Genomic DNA, 13,322 nt, shown 5'->3' with positions numbered 1-13,322 from the left:
TAGAGATGACCTAAGGTACGCGTGTTCTTCAGAGGCGAGCTAGATCCTAACCTAAATGCAGATGTACAATAATGTTGAAGTCCTTGGGAACGACGACTGGAACGGAGCCGAGTCGTAGCAAATGCGGAGCATAACACTTCTCCAGACTCCTTAAATCCCACTTCTATGAAGGGACCATTGCTTATTCCAAGACAAGCTCGAGGCCTCTCATCTCTAGCGTGGTGGGTGGGTAACAAACCATAGAGGACATGCGAATGCTAGGATGGCCCAGCGAGAATTCCTCTTCAAAATCATAAACCACATGCCGTTAGCAGTTCGTGAGAGGATGATTTATTTCTTCAAAATAGAAGCAAAAGATATTCCTCATAGATTAATTAAGTAGAAGAGAATTGCCCAGTTAATCGGACGAAAACCAATAAAACATGACCACTTATGGACTACTCTCAAAGCATGAATCTCCACAACCACACCAGCCGACGACAAACACCCCCAACCCGCTACTAGGGCTGCAAACGAGTCGAGCTCGAGCGAGTTGGATTTGGCTCAGCTCAACTCATATGAAAATTCAAGCGAGCTCAAACTGAGTGAAGCTCATGATCGAGCTGTAGAACATGACTCGTGCTCAGCTTGTAACAATCTCGAGTCGATCTCGAGCTAGTTTCGAGCTAAATGAGATGGTAAAAATTATAAATCTATGGATGAAAAAAAATTAAGGTGAATATGTTGGGAACCTTTGCCAAAAGTATAGTATATTTAACACATAGTCGACCACGTGTCATAATTAGGCCTAAATCTTCTCTGCACTTAATTAAGTTTCCATGTTTGTTGCTAAATAAAATGGAGAAAAATTATGGACAACATATATGGTAATAAATTATCTTATTTCCATTTCATATATGGCATGATCATTTAACACATAATGATATTCTTCGAGCTATCGAGCTAAAATCGAGCGAGCCAACATTGGCTCAAGATCGGCTCGTTTCTTGGTCGAGCTACATAAAGTGTTCAAACTCAGCCCGTTTCTTTTCAAGTCGATCTCGAGTCGAGTCAAAAAACTATTCGATCTCGAGCGGCTCACGAGCCTCGAGCTTTTCTTGCAGCCCTACCCGCTACAAGCACAACCCCCGGCTCATGGAGCACAACATCCCGAAAACACATCGACAATCAGACACGACAACCGAAAATGAAGAAAAAAGAAGAGAGGGTGATTAGACATAGAGGCTTGCTGATGCAGATGACGCTGATTTTCAATCGACACCACAACCCGAAAAGAAGAAAAAAGTAGAGAGAGTCATTTATTCTCCTGAAAACATTTAGATGACCGCACATGAGTTCACTTATTTTAATTTTGATTTCACGAATCTTCGTAAGGTGCGAATTGATTGCAGAAAACAAAACGTTAATCCCTGCAGGTCAGGTTGCTACTCAAACACGACCAAGAAATCACTAGGGCAATGACCTGTTAAGGCTAGTATATCTCTTGCGCCCTTCACTCTATCTACGATAACAAAAATCATGTTATATAATAATCATAATTCTAACCACTCATACGCAGCTGTGACATACATAACAAAGATTAGTCTCTTAAATACAGTAGATTGACACGTCATTGTCATGTTAGAGTAGAAGTGTACTTCTATTCTCGGACAATAACTGGCTCCAAACAAAATTGATTTATTCCGTCTCGTTGCTAATTAATCAGTCATTGCAGTGGTTGATATTATTTTGAATGTATGGCAAGTCATCATGGTGTGATGTAAGCATTATTTTAAAGTTCACCGTGAGCTGGCCCTGATCTACTAGTATTCCCTTCGGTCCTTTTTAGTCTGCATATAAGTTTTGTTTGAAGTCAAACTATCTTTACTTTGACCAAATTTATAGAAAAAAGTATCAATATTCACAATGCCAAATCAATATTGTTAGATTCGTTATAAAATATAGTTCCATAGTATATATATTTGGTGTTGTAGATGTTGATAATTTTCAATATAAATTTGGTCAAACTTGTAAAGTTTGACTTGACATAAATCTAATATACGGAGTAAAAGGAAGGAGGGAGTATGTGATTTCTGGAATCATCGCACGTTATTCCATGTGCATTCAACGCCTAGATCAGTGCGATTATATAACTGGATATTATCCCTGCAAGCTCCGCGTACCCCGGCCGACCACTTTGAAGTTTGAATGCATACACTGCATGCAGATGATTGTGAACTTGCCTGGCTAGCTAGCCAGGGTTTCACGCTCAGGCATCTAGATGATGACTGCAAAAACAAAACAAAAATGAAGAACTTTATTACCTCTTTATCGTGATAGTCAAAATCAAATGGTTAGGTCGCTCGTTTTTAGAGTCCAATATCACCAGTCACTTGATCGTTTGATAATGGCTTTTAGACTATGACCAAGTCGTAACTCCCTCTTATCTCTGTATAAAAGTTTTGCACAGAGAGCCAACCGCACATAACGCCGGCCCCGATCAAAGTGCATGTGATTACAGGAACCCATGTGCGTTCAACGCCTAGATCAGTGCGATTGTACTATTGCTGAATAGTGTATTATCAGTGCACGTTACCCCGCGGCCGATGACTTTGACTTGCATTCAGATGGCACGGCAAAACCAGATGTAGTACATACATGCTCGTGTAACCCTGATTTTCCCTTGAACTTGCGCCGGTTCTATACATGCTCGTGCAAGCACCCAAACGTACATCATCCACTGTTCGCCCCACAACCAAGCAACAAAGCAACTATACTACTCAAGCCATATCAATGGATCTGGCAACCGGCGCCATTGGCGACCTGCTCCCCAAGCTGGTCGAGCTCCTCAAGGGGGAGTACAAGCTGAAGGAGAATGTCAGGGAAGGCGTCCTGTCTCTTGAGAGAGAGATGAGGAGCATGCACGCTGCTCTCCGCAAGGTGGCGGAGGTGCCGCGGGACCAGCTTGACGAGAAGGTCAAGCTCTGGGCGGGGGAGGTGAGGGAGGTTTCCTTTGACATGGAGGACGTTGTCGACAAGTTCCTGGTGCGTGTCGTCGATGACACCTCCAAGCCTGCACCCAACTCGAAGAAGCTCAAACAGCTCACGAAGATGATGGTGGGCTTGTTCACCAAAGGGAAGGATCACCATGAGATCATTGACGCGATCGAGGACATCAATAAGCAAGTCCAAGAGGTTGCCAACATGCACGGAAGGTACCCCAATGACAATATTGTCACTACTCCTGCAGCGGTGGCGCCCATCGATCCTCGTCTTGGGGCTTTGTACACAGAAGTAACAGATCTTGTTGGCATTGCTGGAAAAAGGGATCAAGATCTAATGAAGTTGCTCTCGGAGGGAGACAATGTGTCCAAGAAAAAGTTGAAGATTATCTCTGTTGTCGGATCTGGAGGATTGGGCAAGACCACTCTTGTCAAAATGGTTTATGACAAGATCAAGGAAGATTTCGATTGCAGTGCATTTGTTCCCGTCGGTCGAAATGCTGATGCAAAGAAGATTCTCCTGAACATTCTTTGTGATCTTGACACGTATGTAGGTCTGATCACCATGTTGGATGTAAGACAACTAATCAACAAACTCAAGGAAACTCTCGAAAACACGAGGTACGTGTATATATATGTTATGGTATAATTTGTAAATTGTGATAGGTCATGGACACAGTATAAAATGTGATTCTATTTCTAAGAACGATATGACATATCACGCTAACACTATAGTGTGATATGTTATATCATGTTAAAAAAATCACCGCATTTTATATTGTGTATTTTTTTTCACCAGCAAAAAAAGCTAGGGAGTGTAACAATGATATAGGGTGGCCGCATGTAGAGCAAAATAGCATCATATATATAGGAACCATTCTTGCTACTTCCAACTACATTGGATGCATTCTAGGAAGTATCTATCATAAATAGGAATATGAGGCCACCTAGGTATTATACACATATATATGTGGAATACTACTTTTTAAAATATGATGTCATTTTGAAAATATGCTAAAATATGGACTTACTTGCAATTGTTTCATCTTATTCGCTTTGTGGTATATTATTTGTGGTATCTTTGTATTAAAAGAGTATATGCATGTACTCAGAATACTCACAATGATAAATACAAGCCCATGGGAGTATATTTCTTGGGCTACTACCAGGTGTAATTACACATGTGTGTTTAATATAAGTAGATAATACCCCCATGCGTTCCTATGGGAATTTATACTAATAAAATTGCGAAGATAACCTAATATATGAGAATAAGACTCCTTCACATTCTCGTTGTATGAATGGAAAAAGACCTAGCATTGAATGAACATTTCATAGTGTTGTGTGATTTTTACTATGGTTAAATTATTTGTTATTGAAAAAATGGAAATAAAAATTTATAATTTTGAGTGCTTGCATGTGCTTGCTGATTTGAAGGGCTTGCAATATTCTGAAAAATAAAAAGTGGATGATTTGCATATACTTGATGATGTGGAGGCCTTGCATCTCCTTGAAAATGGGATCACCAACTTAGATATAGGATATAGAGATTATCTATCTACAGTTTTAATATTGATAATTGGTAGAATATTTATATATTTTTAAATCCATAAAGTTTTCAAATATTGAAATGGTTTAGAAGAAAAATATAATAACCTAAAGTTCGTCGTCTTTGGTTCGGCAATTTTGTAACAGTGTGTATTAATTAGGTACGGAGTACCACTACCATATATACATAGGGGTTCATTAGATACATCTTGATAATTATTTTTATATTGTGAATGTTTGGTATTGTAGGTACCAATAATTTTGTCTATAAACTTGGTCAAACTTTGCAAAGTTTGACTTCTGAAAAATGCACTACATTATGAAAACGGAAGGAGTACTTCATGTCATCTCTATAGTATACTTTTTTTAACGGAAAAAGGCATGTACTCTACCAATTCATGTAGATAGATATATAGAAATAAGAAAATGAGTGCATAAAGGCACTCTGATTAAAACAGGATCATTAAGGATGTATTAGTGGTTGATAAGATAGTTGTATCTTAAATCTTCCACGTAATGTAGAGATGGAACCAAAAACATGATGTATAATGGGTTATCTCTACTACCCAAATATCCCTAAATATGTGTGAGAGATATTGTTGTTAAGATATCATCATTTAATTAGAACCAGGCAAGCTTTTTCTCAGGTTTCTCGTTCCTCCACCTCGACATTTATCCTACGTGGCACTCCTAATGTAGCACGATTGTACATGCCCTAATAACCACAAAACCGGTCCATGTTTACTCCTTGCAATTTAATTATACTTAATTGTTTTCTCAAGAATCTTATCTCTTGGTCATAATGCTAGATTATATTATCATCTGCACCTGCATTTTGCTAATGATTTCATAATTGATATAGGTACCTCATTGTAATCGATGATATAAGGGATGAAAAACTATGGAAAAGAATCAAAGGGGCATTCTCTAATAGCAACAATTGTGGTAGTCGGTTAATCATGACAACTCGTATAGTCAGTGTAGGTAAATTATGTTGCCCATGTGCTGACGGTTCAATCTATCAAATGGAGCCACTTAGTGATGATGATTCCAAAAGGCTCTTCTATAAAAGGACATTTTCTCACGAGAATGGTTGTCCTCTTGAATTTGAAGAAGTGTCCATAGATATATTGAAGAAATGTGGTGGAGTACCATTAGCCATCATTACTATAGCTGGTATCTTGGTTATTAATCATCACGTAAAACCGAAGGATGAGTGGCATGTTTTGCTAGATTCCATTGGTCATGGACTTACCAAAGACCCCAGTGTAAAGGAGATGTTGCGGATACTAATGCTTAGCTATTATGACATGCCTTCTCATTTGAAGACATGTTTGCTATACCTAAGCATGTTTCCGGAATATCACTATATTACAAAAGATCAATTGATATGGATGTGGATTGCTGAAAGTTTTATCCAGTGTGAAGATCCACAAACTTCTCTATTTGGGATCGGAGAAAATTACTTCAGTGAGCTTGTGAATAGAAGCTTGATCCAGCCGGAATATTTTGATGGGTTTGTAATTGCTTGTCGTATACACAATATTGTTCATGATTTGATTTGTTCCTTGTCAAGTGAAGAGAACTTTACTACTATATTGAATGATACTCGGGATAGCATTTCTTCTAAAATAAAGGTCCGTAGGCTATCCCTCCAAAATAGTATCAAGGAAGAACATCAAAATACACATCTCAAATCTGCAAGGTCTATTGCTACATTTGATGATGTTGATATTGGTCTCATGCCTCCTTTCTCAAGGTTTCTTTTTTTTGCGTGTATTGGATTTGACTGAATGTGATGTTAGTGATCATAACCATCTTAACCTTCGGGAGTTGTGGAGTTTACTTCAGCTGAGGTACCTAGGCCTATACAAATCAGGAATTTCTGAGGTCCCAGAAGAAGTTGGAAAGTTGCAGTTTTTGCAGGTGCTGGATTTGAGAGGGAATTATGATATCACAGAACTCCCATCGGCAATTATTAAGCTCAGAAGATTGATGTGCCTACAAATTGATTCTTCCTGCAGTCGGATACCAGATGGAATTGGAAACCTGATATCAATGGAAAATCTCGGTTCTATCTGTGGTGACTGTCCAGGCACTGTGAAAGATTTGGGCAACGTGGAAAGACTAAGGCACCTCAATATTTGCTTTAATGTTATGAGCTTGGAGTTGGAGCAAGCTCTCGTGGAGTCATTAGGGAAATTACGCAACATCCAGAGTGTACATATTTGGTTCCTTGGTTATCAACATTACGTATTCATGGATCTCCTGGGGGGAGATTGGGCGCCCTCCCAAAGTCTTCGCGAATTTTCTGCAGTGTACAGGCTCGTCTTCACCAAACTACCGACATGGTTAAGGCGGAACCCCTCGCATCTCTCACAGCTCACTAAGTTAAATATCATTGTCGACGAAGTGCGGCAGGAGGATCTTGACTTCCTTGGAAGGTTACCGGCCCTCCGTGACCTCTCCTTGGAGACAATGCGCCAAGATCCGTTACTCGTCGGTGCTGACGGTTTCCGTTGCCTGACAAGACTCAAGATGATTTGCAATTGGGCTGACCGAATTGTGTTCCAGCCACAAGCTTTGCCCAAGACTGAAGATGTTGATATCTTGATATATTTCCGTGCTGCCAACGGTCGTGATTGGTTTGAGCTCGGCTTGGAGAACCTGCAGTCCCTTCGGATGGTCACAGTCCAAATCCGTTTGTCGCCGGGAGTGATATGCGGCGACGCCGGGGCCGAGCAAGGGAAGGCTACTTTGGAAAACGAACTCCATGCCCATCCTAATCGTCCCAAAGTTTATGTCTCCATCTACACAGAGCCTTCAGTCTATAACTACTGAGGTAGGTAATTAAAAACTAAGATGCTTTTATGCGTGCATGTCTTTTTGATGTACTGATTGATCTTTACTCTCTCTTTCATCAGGTTTTGGCTCTCGTGATGATGACATCATGCTATCGGACGACTGATTCAGGGTGAAGAAGCTGCAGGTTACACACGGTTTCCGTCATTTGGAAATAAAGATTCCATACTATGTATACCTACAGACAATGATTTTGTTTTCTTCTCATATTCCTATATATAGCCATGATATCTTGGTTATTCCTATAAATACACGTGGTAATGTCAGGCTTATACGGTTATACCACATGATGACATGAGCAATACACATGTAATTTTTTTCCGAACAATATACATGTAATTGTTAGTGTGAGTTCTTCCTTGGTTATTGACAAAATGACGAGCAAAATTTTGCAATGAATATAGATTTACTTAGTTCTTTTTTGTCATGAATTTCAGGAAAGGTTACTTAAATCACTTGTTCCAAAAATAATCACTCGGCACTAATATGTTGATGTGCAGTGATGCGTTGTTTGAATATGCCCAACAAGTGGAGAACTTCGGGAACACTTTGTTCTAGTTGCACTCAAAATCTCCTGGGCTCAAAAAGCTTTTATTGCTACCTGACAGATATAGTGTGCAACCAAGGACAGATCATACTCTGCCACTGCTACCCTCCCTGCCCTCAGCTTGAACTCTCCATTCGGTGGATGTCATGCCAACACCTGGAGAATTTATCGTGAACATCAGTGATCTCTTACAGGTATATAAACCGTGATTCACCCAAGCCTGAATGTATTTTCCGATACACAAGTACCATGCCTGATCATTCTGAACTGATTATTTTGTTGAAAACGTTCAGCTTATCTCCAACAGGGCGTTCAGGAGGGCGGTGTGGGAAAGAATGTCGCGCCAAGGATCTTGATCGTGTACTTCTTCAGCATGCATTTCCATCTGGCCACGACTAGGATCCATGGTCTGATCAAGGTCTGATGAGAATCCATCGTTGTACAGGGAGACCCTTGTGAGAGATTACATCAAGCATCATTGCCCCATTTTGTTAGATGAGAAATTGGACATCAGGTTGAGCAGTTCGGAATACCAAGAAAAGTGATAGTAAAATGGCAGTACAAGTACCAGAATGTTGTATACAGGCCTAAATGGTACATGAGTGCACTGGTTTGGTTTTCTGGTGCATCATATACTAGAACATAAGTAAGTAGGAGTACTACAAAATCTTAATGAAATTCAAGTTTGTTCAATCGTTTGTAAGAACCTTCCTCTTGAGTATGCTTCATGTCAGATCGTGTAAAAGCAGAGGAAGGCGCTGTTCGGAAGGCGAGAATTCCTGGTGATCCCCTTTGGGCATCGAACTGTTTCCTGAAAAATTCTTGATTGCCATTCATTTGGTTTGAGCTGTTGAGCAGCATAAGAATTGACAAATTGTTCAATCAGCAGCCATCTTTCCTGGCATCGTTGCGCTATGTGAAAGAGCTTGCTACTCCATACAAACCAAGAGAGAGCAAACAGTCCTAATAATCAGTTAATTAGGCAAGAGGACGGGGGCTCCGGATGGAGTGCTTGCCTCGGACCCACCGGAGACTACCCTCCGCGGTGCCATTGGCGCCTCTCTTGAGCTTCGCCTCGAAGGTGAGACTCTCCAGCGTGGCCGGCGTAAGCATCACCATGACCGCCTGGGTAGTTCAGGTCCCTGCCTTGGATCTTCCCGGCCGTCACAGCTCACGTTGTACATCGGCTGCGCATTGATGTCGTTGATGAAGCTCTCGTTGTACCCTGGCCACGGATAGTAGGGGGATGTAGCCTGTTGGTGGGAGGTCGTAGACGGATGAGGCTTGGGTCTGTCAGAGATACGACAGGCAAACAACTCGACGAAGAACGAAGAACAAGAAGGGGACACGAGATTTTAACGTGGAAAACCCCTCCAAAGCGAAGGGGAAAAAAACACGGGCGCCAGCCAGCCAAACTTCACTATATTGGGTGAGGTTACAAACGCCGGGGATTTAGAACTGATCAACTTATCCCGTGCGGCGGCTTACAAGAGGTATATATAACACAGGTGACCTAGGTCAATACTGATCGTTAGCCTCCCTCTTTATACTTGAATTTGGAGCATAACATAACAAACTCCACCTTGAGACAAATTCCATCTTGTAGCATGAATGAGAACCTCCTCCCTGAACAACAAAGAAAAACACGTTCGACGCCAAACAGCCACTAGGGCTAATGATTTATACCAACTAAGTCTGAGCAAAGCTCAAACTTAGCAACAGGAACTGCCTTTGTCAACATATTAGCAGGATTATCATGAGTACTAATCTTGCATACCTTCAGTGTACCTTGCTCAACAATGTCTCGAACATAATAATATTTGACATCAATGTGCTTTGTTCTCTCATGGAACATCTGATCCTTAGTGAGGTAAATGGCACTCTGACTGTCACAAAACAAGTTAATGCAAGAATTATCTCCATGAAGCTCAGCATACAAACCTTTCAGCCAAACTGATTCTTTCCATGCTTCTGCAATAGCCATGTATTCTGCTTCAGTGGTAGACTAGGCAACTACTGGCTACAATGTTGCCCTCCAACTTACCGCACAACCACCAACAGTGAACACATAACCTGTAAGGGACCTCCTCTTGTCCAAATCGCTGGAAGCAAAATCTGAATCCACATAGCCAGCTAGTCCCTCACCAGTCCTGCCGAATTTCGAACAAGCATTGGTAGTTCCACGAAGGTACCTGAAAATCCACTGAACAGCCTTCCAACGTTCTTTACCAGGGTTAGTGATACGTCTCCAACGTATCTATAATTTTTGATTGCTTTATGCTATATTATATTCTGTTTTGGATGATTAATGGGCTTTGTTATATACTTTTATATTATTTTTGGGACTAACCTATTAACCGGAGGCCCGGCCCAAATTGCTGTTTTTTTGCCTATTTCAGAGTTTCGCAGAAAAAAAATATCAAACGGAGTCCAAACGGAATGAAACCTTCGGGAACGTGATTTTCGGAACAAACCTAATCCAGAGGACTTGGAGTCTACGTCAAGAAATCAACCAGGAGATCACGAGATAGGGGGCGCGCCCTCCACCCTCGTGGGGCCCACGTTGCTCCACCGACGTACTTCTTCCTCCTATATATACCTACGTACCCCCAAACCAACAGAGGCATCCACGAAAACCTAATTCCACCGCCGCAACCTTCCGTACCCGTGAGATCCCATCTTGGGGCCTTTTCCGGCGTCCTGCCGGAGGGGGCATTGATCACGGAGAGCTTCTACATCAACACCATAGCCTCTCCGATGATGTGTGAGTAGTTTACCTCAGACCTTCGGGTCCATAGTTATGAGCTAGATGGCTTCTTCTCCCTTTTTCGATCTCAATACAAAGTTCTCCACGATTCTCGTGGAGATCTATTCAATGTAATCTTCTTTTGCGGTGTGTTTGTTGAGACCTATGAATTGTGGGTTTATGATCAAGTTTATCTATGAACAATATTTGAATCTCCTCTGAATTCTTTTATGTATGATTGGTTATCTTTGCACGTCTCTTCGAATTATCGGTTTGGTTTGGCCTACTAGATTGATCTTTCTTGCAATGGGAGAAGTGCTTAGCTTTGGGTTCAATCTTGCGGTGTCCTTTCCCAGTGACAGCAGGGGCAGCACGGCACGTATTGTATTGTTGCCATCGAGGATAACAAGATGGGGTTTATATCATATTGCATGAGTTTATCCCTCTACATCATGTCATCTTACTTAAAGCGTTACTCTGTTCTTTTGAACTTAATACTCTAGATGCATGCTGGATAGCGGTCGATTTGTGGAGTAATAGTAATAGATGCAGGCAGGAGTCGGTCAACTTGTCACGGACGTGATGCCTATATACATGATCATACCTAGATATTCTCATAACTATGCTCAATTCTATCAATTGCTCAATAGTAATTTGTTCACCCACCGTAATACTTATGCTCTTGAGAGAAGCCACTAGTGAAACCTATGGCCCCCGGGTATATTTTCCATCATATTAATCTTCCAACACTTAGCTATTTTTATTGCCTTTTATTTTACTTTGCATCTTTATTATAAAAATACCAAAAATATTATCTTATCATATCTATCAGATCTCACTTTCGTAAGTGACCGTGATTTCTGGCGCCGTTGCCGGGGAGTCTACGCAAAAGTCAACATACCAAGTACCCATCACAAACTCTTATCTCTCGCATTACATTATTTGTCATTTGCCTCTCGTTTTCCTCTCCCCCACTTCACCCTTGCCGTTTTATTCGCCTTCTTCTCGTATGCCTTTTTGTTTGTGTTTCCACGTGCCTTCTATTTGCTTGCATCTTTGCTTGCTAAAAATCTATTGACATGGATCCACTTAAAGTGTTTTACTTGGATCATCTTCGATCCTTATGCGCTCGTGCTGAAACCCCAACTAGCCTAGTTGATGGGAAATCTTTAGATGAGCATGCTCATTTTGTGCGTCACCGTTTGTCTGAAAAAGGGAAACTCTTATGGAATCAAATAAACAAATTGCTGTGTTATGCTTGGAATCTTTGTGAAATTTATGATATTACTTGTTGCTCTAAGAACCCTAAAAAACACCTTCCCTGCCTATGTGAGTTTAATGAAAATAAAATCTTATCTTCTTATGCAAAGGGTGTTTATAGCTACTATGATATCAAACAAATTCAAGAATTTGTTGCTTTTAAGGGTTCCTATGAAGTTGCTTCTTTGATTGAAAAGTATGATACTACTCTTTACGAATCTGAAAATCTGGACATACTTGAATATTGCTATGAAAACTATGCTCATAATGTCTATGTCAAAGAATTTATTGAAAGAATGACTGTTGCTTCTAAAGAAAATAATGATATGCACGAATCTATAGATAATTATGGTTTCGATGATTTGTTTGAAATATCCCTTGATGAACATGATGCTTGCTATCCTTGTGACCATGATGCCAATATTTATGATGAATTTGATATAGTTCCTTATGTTAAATATGAGATCGTTGCTATTGCACCCATACTTGGTAGTTCCTTCGATGAAAAGCATGATTGCAATAATTTTACTATAATTTTTTAATGTCAATTGTGCTAATAATATGCAAAACCCTAAGCTTGGGGATGCTAGTTTTGCTAAGTCTACTACTTGTTGCAATGATCATGATTGGGGTGATTCTTCTTATGATCTTAAAAATCTATTTAAGCCCCATGATGAATATGAGATTGATAATAGTGTTTGCAATAATATTGAAAGTGGGTTTGGAAGAGTGTCAACTTTAGATCCCACATATTTGGAGAATGTTCAATCTTATGGTATTTTTGATAAAAGTGGGTTTGGAGAGGTCATGACTTTAGTTAATGATAATCCCACTATTTTGGAAGAGAGTCAATTTTTCATGCATGTGGATCGTGTTGAGAATATGTTATGTGATAGCTATATTGTTGAATTTGAATATGATTCCACATGTAATTATTACGAGAGAGGAAAATATGGTTGTAGAAATTTTCATGATAATAAATTACCTCTCGTTATGTTGAGATTGCTATTGTTTCTTTCCACTTCCTTGCATATGCTAGTTTTTGCTTGCTATGATAATTTGTTTGCCTATAAGATGCCTATGCATAGGAAGTATGTTAGACTTAGATGTGTTTGTCACGTGTTTTATGATGCTCTCTTTGCGCTTCAATTCTTGTCTTTCATGTGAGCATCATTAAAATTATCAATGCCTAGCTAAGGGCGTTAAACGATAGCGCTTGTTGGGAGGCAACCCAATTTTATTTTAGTTTTTTGCTTTTTGCTTCTGTTTAGGAATAAATCTTTGATCTAGCCTCTGGTTAGATTTGTTTTTGTGTTTTAATTAGTGTTTGTGCCAAGTTAAACCTATAGGATCTTCTTGGATGATAGTTATTTGATCT

The 13,322-nt window shown here is 40.2% G+C and overlaps 1 pseudogene; it reads left to right on the top strand.

Moving 5' to 3' along the window:
• The first annotated feature begins 2,655 nt into the window (after positions 1 to 2,655).
• Positions 2,656 to 8,126, top strand: LOC109752470 (disease resistance protein RGA5-like; annotated as a pseudogene).
• The last annotated feature ends 5,196 nt before the right edge of the window (positions 8,127 to 13,322 follow it).

The sequence above is a fragment of the Aegilops tauschii genome, chromosome 2, assembly GCF_002575655.3.
Source record: "Aegilops tauschii subsp. strangulata cultivar AL8/78 chromosome 2, Aet v6.0, whole genome shotgun sequence".
Taxonomy (NCBI): domain Eukaryota; kingdom Viridiplantae; phylum Streptophyta; class Magnoliopsida; order Poales; family Poaceae; genus Aegilops; species Aegilops tauschii.
The sequence above is the reverse complement of the archived record's forward strand: the minus strand, read 5'-3'. Positions and strand labels throughout refer to the sequence as shown.